This window comes from Anomaloglossus baeobatrachus, unplaced genomic scaffold (assembly GCF_048569485.1).
Source record: "Anomaloglossus baeobatrachus isolate aAnoBae1 unplaced genomic scaffold, aAnoBae1.hap1 Scaffold_3548, whole genome shotgun sequence".
In the NCBI taxonomy this organism is placed as follows: Eukaryota; Metazoa; Chordata; class Amphibia; order Anura; family Aromobatidae; genus Anomaloglossus; species Anomaloglossus baeobatrachus.
In genome coordinates, this window is record NW_027442906.1 from 1 (window position 1) to 20,623 (window position 20,623).

Genomic DNA, 20,623 nt, shown 5'->3' on the forward strand with positions numbered 1-20,623 from the left:
GTTCCGTCTCTTCATGTTGTGCACAGTTCAAACGGAAAATACATCAACAGGCAGACTACAGAAAAGCTTACTATCAAAGGTTAGAGGGGGGCTTTCTCAGAGGGCTTTTTACAGTTTTTCTATTCCCAATTAGCCGTTTAAGTGTACTTATTGAAAGTAGTAATTCTTTCATAGGCCGCCCTTTCTTAGTATTTGACGTTCCTTATATTGCGGTATGAGGCTTCGCAGTAGGTTGCAAACATTCATCACCCATGACTGTCCCCAATTGAGCTCAGAAGCTCAATGTCTATCATGACCTCTCTTTTAGAATGTCCAAGAGCAAGCAAACTATTCCTCCAGGAGAGGGCGCCAACAGACTACTAAAGAGATCATCATTACTCAAAGAAAACCCCAAAAACCAATGCATGATAGGAATAAACAGGTAACTTTCTTTGGAGTGGAAGCGGAGAGATCGCACCAGATGCCAATTCTAGATGTTATCACACCTGTGGTCACTGCAGCAGCAGGTGAATCCACTTTGTCCAAAAGGGATCTATTCCATTCAATTGCAAATGATCTAGATAAGACAGAGAACTGCAGCACGGGGACATAGCCGAGTTGGTCAGGTTGAGTGGTGATGAGTTTGCTATTTGGATGAATAAAGAAAGTCAAAAGTGTGAAAGATAAAAAACAAAAGGAGGAAGTGTGAAAAGTGAATGGGCCAAATTGAGGTGCATATGAAGACGTATGCTTTCTTCCAATTCATTAAATCGGGCTAATATGAATCAGGTGAATTGAGTTCTGCTTTTGGAAACTGGGTTAAGAAGGGGTGCACCGTTCCTGGAGGTACTGCAATACCAGGTCAATGCGTGGAGTGGACAGAGCAAGCTCTTTTTCCATCTCCCTGTTCTAAAAATCCATTTAATATATGGTCCCCAGATAGGGGACGTATCAGATATTAAACTGATAAGAACAGATACTACACTTGATCTTAGCCAAAAGGCCGAGAAGCGATAACCAGAATTGGTTTGGGCCTCGAGTGGCACCCTGGCCTATGCCGGACACATCTTAGGGAGAGAGAGCGAGAGGGAGACAAACCCACGCCTACACAAGACATTTTGTCACCCAAGCCAACCCTTGAAAAGGCTGCTTTGCAGAGCCAAAACAAGAAGAATGGTGCGTTTTGCAGCCGCCGCCCACTGCAATGAATCTGAATAACTCCTCCTTTAGGGCGCAAGCAACTCCCCTCCCCCTTGCAGTCTTTCCAATTCACGATACAAAAAGACGGACAGGACAGGTTGCCTGACTTTCCGTCACTGCCACCCTTTGCCATCCTTACCCGTAGAAAGCCCTTTCATCATCCCCAAACCCTAATCTTTTCCCTTTCCTTCCCAGCCCCCAAACCCTGCCCTCTGTACCTTTCTCACCACCCGCTTCCCTTCTCCTGTCATCCCCCTACCACCCGGGAAAAAAAGAGATTGCCCCCTCCTTCCACTAGCCCACCCTCCCACCCAAAGAACAACTTCTTCTGCGCAGCTTGTTTTCTAGGCAGCAGCGCTATTGTGATGTCATCGGGGGGCATTGTGACAAGCCGCCAGTGTTCCGTCTCTTCATGTTGTGCACAGTTCAAACGGAAAATACATCAACAGGCAGACTACAGAAAAGCTTACTATCAAAGGTTAGAGGGGGGCTTTCTCAGAGGGCTTTTTACAGTTTTTCTATTCCCAATTAGCCGTTTAAGTGTACTTATTGAAAGTAGTAATTCTTTCATAGGCCGCCCTTTCTTAGTATTTGACGTTCCTTATATTGCGGTATGAGGCTTCGCAGTAGGTTGCAAACATTCATCACCCATGACTGTCCCCAATTGAGCTCAGAAGCTCAATGTCTATCATGACCTCTCTTTTAGAATGTCCAAGAGCAAGCAAACTATTCCTCCAGGAGAGGGCGCCAACAGACTACTAAAGAGATCATCATTACTCAAAGAAAACCCCAAAAACCAATGCATGATAGGAATAAACAGGTAACTTTCTTTGGAGTGGAAGCGGAGAGATCGCACCAGATGCCAATTCTAGATGTTATCACACCTGTGGTCACTGCAGCAGCAGGTGAATCCACTTTGTCCAAAAGGGATCTATTCCATTCAATTGCAAATGATCTAGATAAGACAGAGAACTGCAGCACGGGGACATAGCCGAGTTGGTCAGGTTGAGTGGTGATGAGTTTGCTATTTGGATGAATAAAGAAAGTCAAAAGTGTGAAAGATAAAAAACAAAAGGAGGAAGTGTGAAAAGTGAATGGGCCAAATTGAGGTGCATATGAAGACGTATGCTTTCTTCCAATTCATTAAATCGGGCTAATATGAATCAGGTGAATTGAGTTCTGCTTTTGGAAACTGGGTTAAGAAGGGGTGCACCGTTCCTGGAGGTACTGCAATACCAGGTCAATGCGTGGAGTGGACAGAGCAAGCTCTTTTTCCATCTCCCTGTTCTAAAAATCCATTTAATATATGGTCCCCAGATAGGGGACGTATCAGATATTAAACTGATAAGAACAGATACTACACTTGATCTTAGCCAAAAGGCCGAGAAGCGATAACCAGAATTGGTTTGGGCCTCGAGTGGCACCCTGGCCTATGCCGGACACATCTTAGGGAGAGAGAGCGAGAGGGAGACAAACCCACGCCTACACAAGACATTTTGTCACCCAAGCCAACCCTTGAAAAGGCTGCTTTGCAGAGCCAAAACAAGAAGAATGGTGCGTTTTGCAGCCGCCGCCCACTGCAATGAATCTGAATAACTCCTCCTTTAGGGCGCAAGCAACTCCCCTCCCCCTTGCAGTCTTTCCAATTCACGATACAAAAAGACGGACAGGACAGGTTGCCTGACTTTCCGTCACTGCCACCCTTTGCCATCCTTACCCGTAGAAAGCCCTTTCATCATCCCCAAACCCTAATCTTTTCCCTTTCCTTCCCAGCCCCCAAACCCTGCCCTCTGTACCTTTCTCACCACCCGCTTCCCTTCTCCTGTCATCCCCCTACCACCCGGGAAAAAAAGAGATTGCCCCCTCCTTCCACTAGCCCACCCTCCCACCCAAAGAACAACTTCTTCTGCGCAGCTTGTTTTCTAGGCAGCAGCGCTATTGTGATGTCATCGGGGGGCATTGTGACAAGCCGCCAGTGTTCCGTCTCTTCATGTTGTGCACAGTTCAAACGGAAAATACATCAACAGGCAGACTACAGAAAAGCTTACTATCAAAGGTTAGAGGGGGGCTTTCTCAGAGGGCTTTTTACAGTTTTTCTATTCCCAATTAGCCGTTTAAGTGTACTTATTGAAAGTAGTAATTCTTTCATAGGCCGCCCTTTCTTAGTATTTGACGTTCCTTATATTGCGGTATGAGGCTTCGCAGTAGGTTGCAAACATTCATCACCCATGACTGTCCCCAATTGAGCTCAGAAGCTCAATGTCTATCATGACCTCTCTTTTAGAATGTCCAAGAGCAAGCAAACTATTCCTCCAGGAGAGGGCGCCAACAGACTACTAAAGAGATCATCATTACTCAAAGAAAACCCCAAAAACCAATGCATGATAGGAATAAACAGGTAACTTTCTTTGGAGTGGAAGCGGAGAGATCGCACCAGATGCCAATTCTAGATGTTATCACACCTGTGGTCACTGCAGCAGCAGGTGAATCCACTTTGTCCAAAAGGGATCTATTCCATTCAATTGCAAATGATCTAGATAAGACAGAGAACTGCAGCACGGGGACATAGCCGAGTTGGTCAGGTTGAGTGGTGATGAGTTTGCTATTTGGATGAATAAAGAAAGTCAAAAGTGTGAAAGATAAAAAACAAAAGGAGGAAGTGTGAAAAGTGAATGGGCCAAATTGAGGTGCATATGAAGACGTATGCTTTCTTCCAATTCATTAAATCGGGCTAATATGAATCAGGTGAATTGAGTTCTGCTTTTGGAAACTGGGTTAAGAAGGGGTGCACCGTTCCTGGAGGTACTGCAATACCAGGTCAATGCGTGGAGTGGACAGAGCAAGCTCTTTTTCCATCTCCCTGTTCTAAAAATCCATTTAATATATGGTCCCCAGATAGGGGACGTATCAGATATTAAACTGATAAGAACAGATACTACACTTGATCTTAGCCAAAAGGCCGAGAAGCGATAACCAGAATTGGTTTGGGCCTCGAGTGGCACCCTGGCCTATGCCGGACACATCTTAGGGAGAGAGAGCGAGAGGGAGACAAACCCACGCCTACACAAGACATTTTGTCACCCAAGCCAACCCTTGAAAAGGCTGCTTTGCAGAGCCAAAACAAGAAGAATGGTGCGTTTTGCAGCCGCCGCCCACTGCAATGAATCTGAATAACTCCTCCTTTAGGGCGCAAGCAACTCCCCTCCCCCTTGCAGTCTTTCCAATTCACGATACAAAAAGACGGACAGGACAGGTTGCCTGACTTTCCGTCACTGCCACCCTTTGCCATCCTTACCCGTAGAAAGCCCTTTCATCATCCCCAAACCCTAATCTTTTCCCTTTCCTTCCCAGCCCCCAAACCCTGCCCTCTGTACCTTTCTCACCACCCGCTTCCCTTCTCCTGTCATCCCCCTACCACCCGGGAAAAAAAGAGATTGCCCCCTCCTTCCACTAGCCCACCCTCCCACCCAAAGAACAACTTCTTCTGCGCAGCTTGTTTTCTAGGCAGCAGCGCTATTGTGATGTCATCGGGGGGCATTGTGACAAGCCGCCAGTGTTCCGTCTCTTCATGTTGTGCACAGTTCAAACGGAAAATACATCAACAGGCAGACTACAGAAAAGCTTACTATCAAAGGTTAGAGGGGGGCTTTCTCAGAGGGCTTTTTACAGTTTTTCTATTCCCAATTAGCCGTTTAAGTGTACTTATTGAAAGTAGTAATTCTTTCATAGGCCGCCCTTTCTTAGTATTTGACGTTCCTTATATTGCGGTATGAGGCTTCGCAGTAGGTTGCAAACATTCATCACCCATGACTGTCCCCAATTGAGCTCAGAAGCTCAATGTCTATCATGACCTCTCTTTTAGAATGTCCAAGAGCAAGCAAACTATTCCTCCAGGAGAGGGCGCCAACAGACTACTAAAGAGATCATCATTACTCAAAGAAAACCCCAAAAACCAATGCATGATAGGAATAAACAGGTAACTTTCTTTGGAGTGGAAGCGGAGAGATCGCACCAGATGCCAATTCTAGATGTTATCACACCTGTGGTCACTGCAGCAGCAGGTGAATCCACTTTGTCCAAAAGGGATCTATTCCATTCAATTGCAAATGATCTAGATAAGACAGAGAACTGCAGCACGGGGACATAGCCGAGTTGGTCAGGTTGAGTGGTGATGAGTTTGCTATTTGGATGAATAAAGAAAGTCAAAAGTGTGAAAGATAAAAAACAAAAGGAGGAAGTGTGAAAAGTGAATGGGCCAAATTGAGGTGCATATGAAGACGTATACTTTCTTCCAATTCATTAAATCGGGCTAATATGAATCAGGTGAATTGAGTTCTGCTTTTGGAAACTGGGTTAAGAAGGGGTGCACCGTTCCTGGAGGTACTGCAATACCAGGTCAATGCGTGGAGTGGACAGAGCAAGCTCTTTTTCCATCTCCCTGTTCTAAAAATCCATTTAATATATGGTCCCCAGATAGGGGACGTATCAGATATTAAACTGATAAGAACAGATACTACACTTGATCTTAGCCAAAAGGCCGAGAAGCGATAACCAGAATTGGTTTGGGCCTCGAGTGGCACCCTGGCCTATGCCGGACACATCTTAGGGAGAGAGAGCGAGAGGGAGACAAACCCACGCCTACACAAGACATTTTGTCACCCAAGCCAACCCTTGAAAAGGCTGCTTTGCAGAGCCAAAACAAGAAGAATGGTGCGTTTTGCAGCCGCCGCCCACTGCAATGAATCTGAATAACTCCTCCTTTAGGGCGCAAGCAACTCCCCTCCCCCTTGCAGTCTTTCCAATTCACGATACAAAAAGACGGACAGGACAGGTTGCCTGACTTTCCGTCACTGCCACCCTTTGCCATCCTTACCCGTAGAAAGCCCTTTCATCATCCCCAAACCCTAATCTTTTCCCTTTCCTTCCCAGCCCCCAAACCCTGCCCTCTGTACCTTTCTCACCACCCGCTTCCCTTCTCCTGTCATCCCCCTACCACCCGGGAAAAAAAGAGATTGCCCCCTCCTTCCACTAGCCCACCCTCCCACCCAAAGAACAACTTCTTCTGCGCAGCTTGTTTTCTAGGCAGCAGCGCTATTGTGATGTCATCGGGGGGCATTGTGACAAGCCGCCAGTGTTCCGTCTCTTCATGTTGTGCACAGTTCAAACGGAAAATACATCAACAGGCAGACTACAGAAAAGCTTACTATCAAAGGTTAGAGGGGGGCTTTCTCAGAGGGCTTTTTACAGTTTTTCTATTCCCAATTAGCCGTTTAAGTGTACTTATTGAAAGTAGTAATTCTTTCATAGGCCGCCCTTTCTTAGTATTTGACGTTCCTTATATTGCGGTATGAGGCTTCGCAGTAGGTTGCAAACATTCATCACCCATGACTGTCCCCAATTGAGCTCAGAAGCTCAATGTCTATCATGACCTCTCTTTTAGAATGTCCAAGAGCAAGCAAACTATTCCTCCAGGAGAGGGCGCCAACAGACTACTAAAGAGATCATCATTACTCAAAGAAAACCCCAAAAACCAATGCATGATAGGAATAAACAGGTAACTTTCTTTGGAGTGGAAGCGGAGAGATCGCACCAGATGCCAATTCTAGATGTTATCACACCTGTGGTCACTGCAGCAGCAGGTGAATCCACTTTGTCCAAAAGGGATCTATTCCATTCAATTGCAAATGATCTAGATAAGACAGAGAACTGCAGCACGGGGACATAGCCGAGTTGGTCAGGTTGAGTGGTGATGAGTTTGCTATTTGGATGAATAAAGAAAGTCAAAAGTGTGAAAGATAAAAAACAAAAGGAGGAAGTGTGAAAAGTGAATGGGCCAAATTGAGGTGCATATGAAGACGTATGCTTTCTTCCAATTCATTAAATCGGGCTAATATGAATCAGGTGAATTGAGTTCTGCTTTTGGAAACTGGGTTAAGAAGGGGTGCACCGTTCCTGGAGGTACTGCAATACCAGGTCAATGCGTGGAGTGGACAGAGCAAGCTCTTTTTCCATCTCCCTGTTCTAAAAATCCATTTAATATATGGTCCCCAGATAGGGGACGTATCAGATATTAAACTGATAAGAACAGATACTACACTTGATCTTAGCCAAAAGGCCGAGAAGCGATAACCAGAATTGGTTTGGGCCTCGAGTGGCACCCTGGCCTATGCCGGACACATCTTAGGGAGAGAGAGCGAGAGGGAGACAAACCCACGCCTACACAAGACATTTTGTCACCCAAGCCAACCCTTGAAAAGGCTGCTTTGCAGAGCCAAAACAAGAAGAATGGTGCGTTTTGCAGCCGCCGCCCACTGCAATGAATCTGAATAACTCCTCCTTTAGGGCGCAAGCAACTCCCCTCCCCCTTGCAGTCTTTCCAATTCACGATACAAAAAGACGGACAGGACAGGTTGCCTGACTTTCCGTCACTGCCACCCTTTGCCATCCTTACCCGTAGAAAGCCCTTTCATCATCCCCAAACCCTAATCTTTTCCCTTTCCTTCCCAGCCCCCAAACCCTGCCCTCTGTACCTTTCTCACCACCCGCTTCCCTTCTCCTGTCATCCCCCTACCACCCGGGAAAAAAAGAGATTGCCCCCTCCTTCCACTAGCCCACCCTCCCACCCAAAGAACAACTTCTTCTGCGCAGCTTGTTTTCTAGGCAGCAGCGCTATTGTGATGTCATCGGGGGGCATTGTGACAAGCCGCCAGTGTTCCGTCTCTTCATGTTGTGCACAGTTCAAACGGAAAATACATCAACAGGCAGACTACAGAAAAGCTTACTATCAAAGGTTAGAGGGGGGCTTTCTCAGAGGGCTTTTTACAGTTTTTCTATTCCCAATTAGCCGTTTAAGTGTACTTATTGAAAGTAGTAATTCTTTCATAGGCCGCCCTTTCTTAGTATTTGACGTTCCTTATATTGCGGTATGAGGCTTCGCAGTAGGTTGCAAACATTCATCACCCATGACTGTCCCCAATTGAGCTCAGAAGCTCAATGTCTATCATGACCTCTCTTTTAGAATGTCCAAGAGCAAGCAAACTATTCCTCCAGGAGAGGGCGCCAACAGACTACTAAAGAGATCATCATTACTCAAAGAAAACCCCAAAAACCAATGCATGATAGGAATAAACAGGTAACTTTCTTTGGAGTGGAAGCGGAGAGATCGCACCAGATGCCAATTCTAGATGTTATCACACCTGTGGTCACTGCAGCAGCAGGTGAATCCACTTTGTCCAAAAGGGATCTATTCCATTCAATTGCAAATGATCTAGATAAGACAGAGAACTGCAGCACGGGGACATAGCCGAGTTGGTCAGGTTGAGTGGTGATGAGTTTGCTATTTGGATGAATAAAGAAAGTCAAAAGTGTGAAAGATAAAAAACAAAAGGAGGAAGTGTGAAAAGTGAATGGGCCAAATTGAGGTGCATATGAAGACGTATGCTTTCTTCCAATTCATTAAATCGGGCTAATATGAATCAGGTGAATTGAGTTCTGCTTTTGGAAACTGGGTTAAGAAGGGGTGCACCGTTCCTGGAGGTACTGCAATACCAGGTCAATGCGTGGAGTGGACAGAGCAAGCTCTTTTTCCATCTCCCTGTTCTAAAAATCCATTTAATATATGGTCCCCAGATAGGGGACGTATCAGATATTAAACTGATAAGAACAGATACTACACTTGATCTTAGCCAAAAGGCCGAGAAGCGATAACCAGAATTGGTTTGGGCCTCGAGTGGCACCCTGGCCTATGCCGGACACATCTTAGGGAGAGAGAGCGAGAGGGAGACAAACCCACGCCTACACAAGACATTTTGTCACCCAAGCCAACCCTTGAAAAGGCTGCTTTGCAGAGCCAAAACAAGAAGAATGGTGCGTTTTGCAGCCGCCGCCCACTGCAATGAATCTGAATAACTCCTCCTTTAGGGCGCAAGCAACTCCCCTCCCCCTTGCAGTCTTTCCAATTCACGATACAAAAAGACGGACAGGACAGGTTGCCTGACTTTCCGTCACTGCCACCCTTTGCCATCCTTACCCGTAGAAAGCCCTTTCATCATCCCCAAACCCTAATCTTTTCCCTTTCCTTCCCAGCCCCCAAACCCTGCCCTCTGTACCTTTCTCACCACCCGCTTCCCTTCTCCTGTCATCCCCCTACCACCCGGGAAAAAAAGAGATTGCCCCCTCCTTCCACTAGCCCACCCTCCCACCCAAAGAACAACTTCTTCTGCGCAGCTTGTTTTCTAGGCAGCAGCGCTATTGTGATGTCATCGGGGGGCATTGTGACAAGCCGCCAGTGTTCCGTCTCTTCATGTTGTGCACAGTTCAAACGGAAAATACATCAACAGGCAGACTACAGAAAAGCTTACTATCAAAGGTTAGAGGGGGGCTTTCTCAGAGGGCTTTTTACAGTTTTTCTATTCCCAATTAGCCGTTTAAGTGTACTTATTGAAAGTAGTAATTCTTTCATAGGCCGCCCTTTCTTAGTATTTGACGTTCCTTATATTGCGGTATGAGGCTTCGCAGTAGGTTGCAAACATTCATCACCCATGACTGTCCCCAATTGAGCTCAGAAGCTCAATGTCTATCATGACCTCTCTTTTAGAATGTCCAAGAGCAAGCAAACTATTCCTCCAGGAGAGGGCGCCAACAGACTACTAAAGAGATCATCATTACTCAAAGAAAACCCCAAAAACCAATGCATGATAGGAATAAACAGGTAACTTTCTTTGGAGTGGAAGCGGAGAGATCGCACCAGATGCCAATTCTAGATGTTATCACACCTGTGGTCACTGCAGCAGCAGGTGAATCCACTTTGTCCAAAAGGGATCTATTCCATTCAATTGCAAATGATCTAGATAAGACAGAGAACTGCAGCACGGGGACATAGCCGAGTTGGTCAGGTTGAGTGGTGATGAGTTTGCTATTTGGATGAATAAAGAAAGTCAAAAGTGTGAAAGATAAAAAACAAAAGGAGGAAGTGTGAAAAGTGAATGGGCCAAATTGAGGTGCATATGAAGACGTATGCTTTCTTCCAATTCATTAAATCGGGCTAATATGAATCAGGTGAATTGAGTTCTGCTTTTGGAAACTGGGTTAAGAAGGGGTGCACCGTTCCTGGAGGTACTGCAATACCAGGTCAATGCGTGGAGTGGACAGAGCAAGCTCTTTTTCCATCTCCCTGTTCTAAAAATCCATTTAATATATGGTCCCCAGATAGGGGACGTATCAGATATTAAACTGATAAGAACAGATACTACACTTGATCTTAGCCAAAAGGCCGAGAAGCGATAACCAGAATTGGTTTGGGCCTCGAGTGGCACCCTGGCCTATGCCGGACACATCTTAGGGAGAGAGAGCGAGAGGGAGACAAACCCACGCCTACACAAGACATTTTGTCACCCAAGCCAACCCTTGAAAAGGCTGCTTTGCAGAGCCAAAACAAGAAGAATGGTGCGTTTTGCAGCCGCCGCCCACTGCAATGAATCTGAATAACTCCTCCTTTAGGGCGCAAGCAACTCCCCTCCCCCTTGCAGTCTTTCCAATTCACGATACAAAAAGACGGACAGGACAGGTTGCCTGACTTTCCGTCACTGCCACCCTTTGCCATCCTTACCCGTAGAAAGCCCTTTCATCATCCCCAAACCCTAATCTTTTCCCTTTCCTTCCCAGCCCCCAAACCCTGCCCTCTGTACCTTTCTCACCACCCGCTTCCCTTCTCCTGTCATCCCCCTACCACCCGGGAAAAAAAGAGATTGCCCCCTCCTTCCACTAGCCCACCCTCCCACCCAAAGAACAACTTCTTCTGCGCAGCTTGTTTTCTAGGCAGCAGCGCTATTGTGATGTCATCGGGGGGCATTGTGACAAGCCGCCAGTGTTCCGTCTCTTCATGTTGTGCACAGTTCAAACGGAAAATACATCAACAGGCAGACTACAGAAAAGCTTACTATCAAAGGTTAGAGGGGGGCTTTCTCAGAGGGCTTTTTACAGTTTTTCTATTCCCAATTAGCCGTTTAAGTGTACTTATTGAAAGTAGTAATTCTTTCATAGGCCGCCCTTTCTTAGTATTTGACGTTCCTTATATTGCGGTATGAGGCTTCGCAGTAGGTTGCAAACATTCATCACCCATGACTGTCCCCAATTGAGCTCAGAAGCTCAATGTCTATCATGACCTCTCTTTTAGAATGTCCAAGAGCAAGCAAACTATTCCTCCAGGAGAGGGCGCCAACAGACTACTAAAGAGATCATCATTACTCAAAGAAAACCCCAAAAACCAATGCATGATAGGAATAAACAGGTAACTTTCTTTGGAGTGGAAGCGGAGAGATCGCACCAGATGCCAATTCTAGATGTTATCACACCTGTGGTCACTGCAGCAGCAGGTGAATCCACTTTGTCCAAAAGGGATCTATTCCATTCAATTGCAAATGATCTAGATAAGACAGAGAACTGCAGCACGGGGACATAGCCGAGTTGGTCAGGTTGAGTGGTGATGAGTTTGCTATTTGGATGAATAAAGAAAGTCAAAAGTGTGAAAGATAAAAAACAAAAGGAGGAAGTGTGAAAAGTGAATGGGCCAAATTGAGGTGCATATGAAGACGTATGCTTTCTTCCAATTCATTAAATCGGGCTAATATGAATCAGGTGAATTGAGTTCTGCTTTTGGAAACTGGGTTAAGAAGGGGTGCACCGTTCCTGGAGGTACTGCAATACCAGGTCAATGCGTGGAGTGGACAGAGCAAGCTCTTTTTCCATCTCCCTGTTCTAAAAATCCATTTAATATATGGTCCCCAGATAGGGGACGTATCAGATATTAAACTGATAAGAACAGATACTACACTTGATCTTAGCCAAAAGGCCGAGAAGCGATAACCAGAATTGGTTTGGGCCTCGAGTGGCACCCTGGCCTATGCCGGACACATCTTAGGGAGAGAGAGCGAGAGGGAGACAAACCCACGCCTACACAAGACATTTTGTCACCCAAGCCAACCCTTGAAAAGGCTGCTTTGCAGAGCCAAAACAAGAAGAATGGTGCGTTTTGCAGCCGCCGCCCACTGCAATGAATCTGAATAACTCCTCCTTTAGGGCGCAAGCAACTCCCCTCCCCCTTGCAGTCTTTCCAATTCACGATACAAAAAGACGGACAGGACAGGTTGCCTGACTTTCCGTCACTGCCACCCTTTGCCATCCTTACCCGTAGAAAGCCCTTTCATCATCCCCAAACCCTAATCTTTTCCCTTTCCTTCCCAGCCCCCAAACCCTGCCCTCTGTACCTTTCTCACCACCCGCTTCCCTTCTCCTGTCATCCCCCTACCACCCGGGAAAAAAAGAGATTGCCCCCTCCTTCCACTAGCCCACCCTCCCACCCAAAGAACAACTTCTTCTGCGCAGCTTGTTTTCTAGGCAGCAGCGCTATTGTGATGTCATCGGGGGGCATTGTGACAAGCCGCCAGTGTTCCGTCTCTTCATGTTGTGCACAGTTCAAACGGAAAATACATCAACAGGCAGACTACAGAAAAGCTTACTATCAAAGGTTAGAGGGGGGCTTTCTCAGAGGGCTTTTTACAGTTTTTCTATTCCCAATTAGCCGTTTAAGTGTACTTATTGAAAGTAGTAATTCTTTCATAGGCCGCCCTTTCTTAGTATTTGACGTTCCTTATATTGCGGTATGAGGCTTCGCAGTAGGTTGCAAACATTCATCACCCATGACTGTCCCCAATTGAGCTCAGAAGCTCAATGTCTATCATGACCTCTCTTTTAGAATGTCCAAGAGCAAGCAAACTATTCCTCCAGGAGAGGGCGCCAACAGACTACTAAAGAGATCATCATTACTCAAAGAAAACCCCAAAAACCAATGCATGATAGGAATAAACAGGTAACTTTCTTTGGAGTGGAAGCGGAGAGATCGCACCAGATGCCAATTCTAGATGTTATCACACCTGTGGTCACTGCAGCAGCAGGTGAATCCACTTTGTCCAAAAGGGATCTATTCCATTCAATTGCAAATGATCTAGATAAGACAGAGAACTGCAGCACGGGGACATAGCCGAGTTGGTCAGGTTGAGTGGTGATGAGTTTGCTATTTGGATGAATAAAGAAAGTCAAAAGTGTGAAAGATAAAAAACAAAAGGAGGAAGTGTGAAAAGTGAATGGGCCAAATTGAGGTGCATATGAAGACGTATGCTTTCTTCCAATTCATTAAATCGGGCTAATATGAATCAGGTGAATTGAGTTCTGCTTTTGGAAACTGGGTTAAGAAGGGGTGCACCGTTCCTGGAGGTACTGCAATACCAGGTCAATGCGTGGAGTGGACAGAGCAAGCTCTTTTTCCATCTCCCTGTTCTAAAAATCCATTTAATATATGGTCCCCAGATAGGGGACGTATCAGATATTAAACTGATAAGAACAGATACTACACTTGATCTTAGCCAAAAGGCCGAGAAGCGATAACCAGAATTGGTTTGGGCCTCGAGTGGCACCCTGGCCTATGCCGGACACATCTTAGGGAGAGAGAGCGAGAGGGAGACAAACCCACGCCTACACAAGACATTTTGTCACCCAAGCCAACCCTTGAAAAGGCTGCTTTGCAGAGCCAAAACAAGAAGAATGGTGCGTTTTGCAGCCGCCGCCCACTGCAATGAATCTGAATAACTCCTCCTTTAGGGCGCAAGCAACTCCCCTCCCCCTTGCAGTCTTTCCAATTCACGATACAAAAAGACGGACAGGACAGGTTGCCTGACTTTCCGTCACTGCCACCCTTTGCCATCCTTACCCGTAGAAAGCCCTTTCATCATCCCCAAACCCTAATCTTTTCCCTTTCCTTCCCAGCCCCCAAACCCTGCCCTCTGTACCTTTCTCACCACCCGCTTCCCTTCTCCTGTCATCCCCCTACCACCCGGGAAAAAAAGAGATTGCCCCCTCCTTCCACTAGCCCACCCTCCCACCCAAAGAACAACTTCTTCTGCGCAGCTTGTTTTCTAGGCAGCAGCGCTATTGTGATGTCATCGGGGGGCATTGTGACAAGCCGCCAGTGTTCCGTCTCTTCATGTTGTGCACAGTTCAAACGGAAAATACATCAACAGGCAGACTACAGAAAAGCTTACTATCAAAGGTTAGAGGGGGGCTTTCTCAGAGGGCTTTTTACAGTTTTTCTATTCCCAATTAGCCGTTTAAGTGTACTTATTGAAAGTAGTAATTCTTTCATAGGCCGCCCTTTCTTAGTATTTGACGTTCCTTATATTGCGGTATGAGGCTTCGCAGTAGGTTGCAAACATTCATCACCCATGACTGTCCCCAATTGAGCTCAGAAGCTCAATGTCTATCATGACCTCTCTTTTAGAATGTCCAAGAGCAAGCAAACTATTCCTCCAGGAGAGGGCGCCAACAGACTACTAAAGAGATCATCATTACTCAAAGAAAACCCCAAAAACCAATGCATGATAGGAATAAACAGGTAACTTTCTTTGGAGTGGAAGCGGAGAGATCGCACCAGATGCCAATTCTAGATGTTATCACACCTGTGGTCACTGCAGCAGCAGGTGAATCCACTTTGTCCAAAAGGGATCTATTCCATTCAATTGCAAATGATCTAGATAAGACAGAGAACTGCAGCACGGGGACATAGCCGAGTTGGTCAGGTTGAGTGGTGATGAGTTTGCTATTTGGATGAATAAAGAAAGTCAAAAGTGTGAAAGATAAAAAACAAAAGGAGGAAGTGTGAAAAGTGAATGGGCCAAATTGAGGTGCATATGAAGACGTATGCTTTCTTCCAATTCATTAAATCGGGCTAATATGAATCAGGTGAATTGAGTTCTGCTTTTGGAAACTGGGTTAAGAAGGGGTGCACCGTTCCTGGAGGTACTGCAATACCAGGTCAATGCGTGGAGTGGACAGAGCAAGCTCTTTTTCCATCTCCCTGTTCTAAAAATCCATTTAATATATGGTCCCCAGATAGGGGACGTATCAGATATTAAACTGATAAGAACAGATACTACACTTGATCTTAGCCAAAAGGCCGAGAAGCGATAACCAGAATTGGTTTGGGCCTCGAGTGGCACCCTGGCCTATGCCGGACACATCTTAGGGAGAGAGAGCGAGAGGGAGACAAACCCACGCCTACACAAGACATTTTGTCACCCAAGCCAACCCTTGAAAAGGCTGCTTTGCAGAGCCAAAACAAGAAGAATGGTGCGTTTTGCAGCCGCCGCCCACTGCAATGAATCTGAATAACTCCTCCTTTAGGGCGCAAGCAACTCCCCTCCCCCTTGCAGTCTTTCCAATTCACGATACAAAAAGACGGACAGGACAGGTTGCCTGACTTTCCGTCACTGCCACCCTTTGCCATCCTTACCCGTAGAAAGCCCTTTCATCATCCCCAAACCCTAATCTTTTCCCTTTCCTTCCCAGCCCCCAAACCCTGCCCTCTGTACCTTTCTCACCACCCGCTTCCCTTCTCCTGTCATCCCCCTACCACCCGGGAAAAAAAGAGATTGCCCCCTCCTTCCACTAGCCCACCCTCCCACCCAAAGAACAACTTCTTCTGCGCAGCTTGTTTTCTAGGCAGCAGCGCTATTGTGATGTCATCGGGGGGCATTGTGACAAGCCGCCAGTGTTCCGTCTCTTCATGTTGTGCACAGTTCAAACGGAAAATACATCAACAGGCAGACTACAGAAAAGCTTACTATCAAAGGTTAGAGGGGGGCTTTCTCAGAGGGCTTTTTACAGTTTTTCTATTCCCAATTAGCCGTTTAAGTGTACTTATTGAAAGTAGTAATTCTTTCATAGGCCGCCCTTTCTTAGTATTTGACGTTCCTTATATTGCGGTATGAGGCTTCGCAGTAGGTTGCAAACATTCATCACCCATGACTGTCCCCAATTGAGCTCAGAAGCTCAATGTCTATCATGACCTCTCTTTTAGAATGTCCAAGAGCAAGCAAACTATTCCTCCAGGAGAGGGCGCCAACAGACTACTAAAGAGATCATCATTACTCAAAGAAAACCCCAAAAACCAATGCATGATAGGAATAAACAGGTAACTTTCTTTGGAGTGGAAGCGGAGAGATCGCACCAGATGCCAATTCTAGATGTTATCACACCTGTGGTCACTGCAGCAGCAGGTGAATCCACTTTGTCCAAAAGGGATCTATTCCATTCAATTGCAAATGATCTAGATAAGACAGAGAACTGCAGCACGGGGACATAGCCGAGTTGGTCAGGTTGAGTGGTGATGAGTTTGCTATTTGGATGAATAAAGAAAGTCAAAAGTGTGAAAGATAAAAAACAAAAGGAGGAAGTGTGAAAAGTGAATGGGCCAAATTGAGGTGCATATGAAGACGTATGCTTTCTTCCAATTCATTAAATCGGGCTAATATGAATCAGGTGAATTGAGTTCTGCTTTTGGAAACTGGGTTAAGAAGGGGTGCACCGTTCCTGGAGGTACTGCAATACCAGGTCAATGCGTGGAGTGGACAGAGCAAGCTCTTTTTCCATCTCCCTGTTCTAAAAATCCATTTAATATATGGTCCCCAGATAGGGGACGTATCAGATATTAAACTGATAAGAACAGATTTTTGATTTAACAGCATCTTTATTATCATGCACTACTCACAAAAAGGTAACAAACCGTGTACAGTGCCGCAGCCCCGTACACACAGAAATATACAATCCTTCTTACATAGCCATAGAGTACGACGCACTAAACTATACATCACGCTCCTATGCTTATCCATAACACTCAAGCTGAAAGAAAAAGTTAGACAATAAATAACGACGAACCGGCGATTGGGGGATGGGGGTAGGGGAAAAGGGGGATAGGGTGGGGAAATCACAGGCCCGAAGCTTTATTGAAAGACGCACATAACGGGAAAAGGAGGGAGGGGGCATGGAAGAGGTCTAAACCTCCTCCTCGGCGCTGTCGTCCGGACTGTCCATGATGGAATAGTCTCTGAGCAGGCTGTGGATCAGCCTGCGGCAATCCTGGATAGACATCCTCTCCCTCTTCAAGATGAGCCGGTTCCTGGCGACCCAAATAGCGTCCTTAAAGCAGTTCATAAGGCGCCAAGCCTCCTGGATGGCTCCAACGGTGTGAGTCCCAGGGAAGAGTCCATAAAGTACGGAATGGTACGATAGGCTCCCTCTGGGGACGGAGTTCCTCAGGTCATCCTCCAGGGCAACCAACAGGCGCTGTGCGAAACGGCAGTCCCAAAAGGCGTGCAGCGATGTTTCCTCCACGAAGGGGCACCTTGGGCAGTACCGGGTTTTGCACAGGTTCCGGGCGTGCATGAATGACCGGACGGGCAGTCCGCCCTGTATCGCCATCCATGACAAGTCCTTGTGCCCGTTGGTCAATCCAGCCGATGACACGTTTGTCCAAACAGTCTCCAGTGTGTCGTGATGAAGTCCTGGAATGTTCTCCATTTCGTCCTTGGCTCTGATGAGTTTGTGGATAGTCTTTGGCTTCCACAAATCAGGCTTGAGTCCCTCCAGTTGGTGTTCCCTCACAAACCGAACCACGTCTCCGTAGAACCATGGCGCCGTCCAGTTGTAGGGGAAGGAGCTGTCCCACTTGTCCCAGCCTAACCGTCTCCAAAGGGGGAGCAGGAAGAAGCGAGACATGGACTCACCCGCGGAACCTCTCTTGACTCGCAGAGTTCGGCGAACGCAGTCACATACGAAGGAGGATCGCAGGAGGGTGGGGATATCGGGTACGCCCTTCCCACCCTTGCGAGGATCCTTGTACATGATGCTCCGCTTTACTCTGTCCATCTTGGATCCCCAGACAAAACGAAACACCGTCCTGGTAATGGCCCTGCACACGGTGGCAAGGGGGGGCCAGGCCTGGGCCGTGTACTGCAGCACGGGCAGTACCTCGTTACGCAGGACCAGTGCTTTGCCCTCACAGGTGAGGCGTCTGAGGCTCCACAGACCGATCCGTTGGGTGATCTTGGTCAAGCGTTCCTCCCAGGACTTGAGGGCTGCTCCTTCCTTCCCGAACCAGACTCCAAGAACCTTGATGAAATCCGGCTGGATGCTGAAAGGGAAGGGGGCGGAAGAGGCCGGCTGCCAGTCCCCGAAGAGCATGGCTTCCGACTTCCCGCAGTTGACTTTGGCTCCCGAAGCCCGTCCGAAGGTCTCACAGGTCTGGACGAGGGTGTCGACTGAGCGCCGGTCCGCGCAGAAGACGGTCACGTCGTCCATGTAGAGCGAGCACTTGACCTCGAAGCGTTCTGGTCCTGGTGCGGTGATCCCTCTGATCTCTCCATTCCGCCGGATAGCCTCTGCAAAGAGTTCTATAACACAAACAAAAAGAAGAGGTGACAGAGGACAGCCTTGTCTGACCCCTGAGAGGACCGGGAAGGGGTCAGTCTTCCAGCCGTTTACCAACACCGAGCTGTGAATATCAAAATACATTAGTTGGACATACAAGCAAAACATGTTACCCAAACCTAACCTGTGCAGAGCTTTGCCCAGGAACTCATGGGAAACACGGTCGAAGGCCTTTTCCTGATCCAACGAGATCAGGGCTGCGTGCACCCGGCGGGCTTTGATGTACTCGACCGTGTCCCGCATGAGAGCCAGGCTGTCTGCGATGCGACGTCCGGGGATGCCGCAGGTCTGATCCGGGTGGATGATCCGTCCGATAACAGTCTTCAATCTCGTTGCCATCGTCTTGGCCAGGATCTTGTAGTCGACGTTCAGAAGGGTGATGGGACGCCAATTCTTCAGGTCGCACCTCTCTCCTTTACGCTTGTACAGGATCGTGACCATTCCTTCCCTCAGAGATGGAGGCATTCTGCCCTCCACCACCATCTCCTCATACAGCCCTAACAGGTCCGGACAGATTAGGTCTCCCAGCGCTACATAGAGCTCTGCTGGGAGGCCGTCACTGCCCGGTGTCCTGCCAGAACTAAAGGATTTGGCGGCCGAGAGCAGCTCGTCCACCGTCAGAGGAACATCCATGGCCGCCGCGTCTGCAGGGTCAAGATGGTTAGTGATACCTGACAGGAACTTATCGGCGGCCTCGGGGTCAGTAGTCTTGCGGGCGTAGAGTTCGCTGTAGAAGTCGCTGACGACCTTCATCACGTTCTCTTTCCCGCGTCGCATGCTGCCACTCTCGTCTCGTAGTTCATTCATGGGCGTGTGACCGGCGTGGAGTTTCCTGAAAAAGAACGAGTTACATTTCTCACCCTTCTCCAGGTTCTCCACTTTGGAACGGAAGACAATTCGCTCGGACTCCTCCTCGAAGTGCCTTTTCAGGCTCCTCTTAGTCTCCTCCAGCTCCTCTCTCACGTCCCAGCCGCATCGAAGAAGGTCCTGCAGGGAACGCAGCTCACGCTGGAGTCTCCTGAAGTCCCTCCTCTTCAGACCCGCCTGTTGTTGACTCTTTGCCTGAAAGAAGAAACGGAACTCGAGTTTAACGTATTCCCACCAGTCAGAAACAGACTGGAAGCCCGCCTTGTAGGCCCGCCACGTGGAGTAGGCAGCTCTAAGCTCCTCCAGAATCTCACCCTTTTCCAGCAGAGAGCAGTTCAGCTTCCAGGAGCCCGGGCCAATGGGGAAGCCATGGCCCAGCACACCTTGAAAGTGAATGGCTCTGTGGTCAGAGAAGAAGCAGGGGACCATCGAGTGCCCACTCCGCCCAACCGCCCGAGAGGTAAACACAAAGTCAATCCTGGAACGCAGCGAGCCATCGGATCGGCACCATGAATAGTTCACGGATCCGTGTCCGATGGAGCCAACAACGTCCACAAGAGAGGCTTCGGTCACCATCTCAATGAGCAGTTTGGATGTGACGTCCAACTTGGCAGCCGTTCCAGAACTGCGTCCATCCTCCTCAATCGGGCAGTTGAAATCCCCGGCCATCACTACCGTCCTGGCGGTAGCGAGCTGAGGGCGCAGGGCTTGGAGGAGCTCCAGTCGATCGCTCTTCACAGGAGAAGCGTACACATTGATGAACCTGACAGGTTCTCCCGCCCAGGTGCCATCCACGAGCAGTAACCTGCCGCAGACGATTTCCTGAACAGAGTCCAATGTGAAGGCGCTTCCCCTGATCAGCACGGCGACCCCCGCGGACCTACAGTCGCCTCCGCCGGACCAGTAGGATGGGCCATGGGTCCACTCCCTGGCCAGATGGTTGAAGGACCTAGAGGAGGGAAGGGAGCATTCCTGCAGGAAAAATACATCACTAGACTGAGTGTTAAGGAACGCAAAAATTGTCTGACGTCGGAACTTGTCTCTGATGCTCCTAACATTAATGGAAAAGGTGTTAATGTTAGCAGTCATTGGAGGAAAGAGAAAGTTAGCGCAGGCGGTGTGCCTTAGTTACCACTCCGGTCGGGCGGTTCTTCCTCTTTGGCACCTGCTGGTAAGGGTATCTCCAGCAGACCCTCTTCTTCTAGCTGATCGAGCAGGGATGGTGCCTCAGTGGCTTCCGACTCCTCCATTTCTTCTTCGG

At 47.8% G+C, this 20,623-nt stretch overlaps 10 non-coding genes and 1 pseudogene across 10 annotated transcripts; all 11 read right to left on the reverse strand.

Annotated features, from left to right (window-relative positions):
• Window positions 1-803: 803 nt before the first annotated feature.
• LOC142272703 (U2 spliceosomal RNA) lies at window positions 804-994 on the reverse strand. Its single transcript, XR_012737519.1, has one exon. It is a non-coding gene; the product is annotated as a U2 spliceosomal RNA (small nuclear RNA).
• Window positions 995-2,381: 1,387 nt separating this feature from the next.
• Window positions 2,382-2,572, reverse strand: LOC142272715 (U2 spliceosomal RNA). The gene has a single exon (XR_012737530.1). It is a non-coding gene; the product is annotated as a U2 spliceosomal RNA (small nuclear RNA).
• Window positions 2,573-3,959: 1,387 nt separating this feature from the next.
• Window positions 3,960-4,150, reverse strand: LOC142272728 (U2 spliceosomal RNA). Its single transcript, XR_012737541.1, has one exon. It is a non-coding gene; the product is annotated as a U2 spliceosomal RNA (small nuclear RNA).
• Window positions 4,151-5,537: 1,387 nt separating this feature from the next.
• Window positions 5,538-5,728, reverse strand: LOC142272740 (U2 spliceosomal RNA). Its single transcript, XR_012737551.1, has one exon. It is a non-coding gene; the product is annotated as a U2 spliceosomal RNA (small nuclear RNA).
• A 1,387-nt stretch (window positions 5,729-7,115) lies between these two features.
• On the reverse strand, window positions 7,116-7,306 carry LOC142272747 (U2 spliceosomal RNA). The gene has a single exon (XR_012737554.1). It is a non-coding gene; the product is annotated as a U2 spliceosomal RNA (small nuclear RNA).
• Window positions 7,307-8,693: 1,387 nt separating this feature from the next.
• On the reverse strand, window positions 8,694-8,884 carry LOC142272704 (U2 spliceosomal RNA). Its single transcript, XR_012737520.1, has one exon. It is a non-coding gene; the product is annotated as a U2 spliceosomal RNA (small nuclear RNA).
• A 1,387-nt stretch (window positions 8,885-10,271) lies between these two features.
• On the reverse strand, window positions 10,272-10,462 carry LOC142272705 (U2 spliceosomal RNA). Its single transcript, XR_012737521.1, has one exon. It is a non-coding gene; the product is annotated as a U2 spliceosomal RNA (small nuclear RNA).
• Window positions 10,463-11,849: 1,387 nt separating this feature from the next.
• Window positions 11,850-12,040, reverse strand: LOC142272706 (U2 spliceosomal RNA). The gene has a single exon (XR_012737522.1). It is a non-coding gene; the product is annotated as a U2 spliceosomal RNA (small nuclear RNA).
• Window positions 12,041-13,427: 1,387 nt separating this feature from the next.
• LOC142272707 (U2 spliceosomal RNA) lies at window positions 13,428-13,618 on the reverse strand. Its single transcript, XR_012737523.1, has one exon. It is a non-coding gene; the product is annotated as a U2 spliceosomal RNA (small nuclear RNA).
• Window positions 13,619-15,005: 1,387 nt separating this feature from the next.
• Window positions 15,006-15,196, reverse strand: LOC142272708 (U2 spliceosomal RNA). The gene has a single exon (XR_012737524.1). It is a non-coding gene; the product is annotated as a U2 spliceosomal RNA (small nuclear RNA).
• Window positions 15,197-16,583: 1,387 nt separating this feature from the next.
• On the reverse strand, window positions 16,584-16,787 carry LOC142272739 (U2 spliceosomal RNA; annotated as a pseudogene).
• Window positions 16,788-20,623: the final 3,836 nt, after the last annotated feature.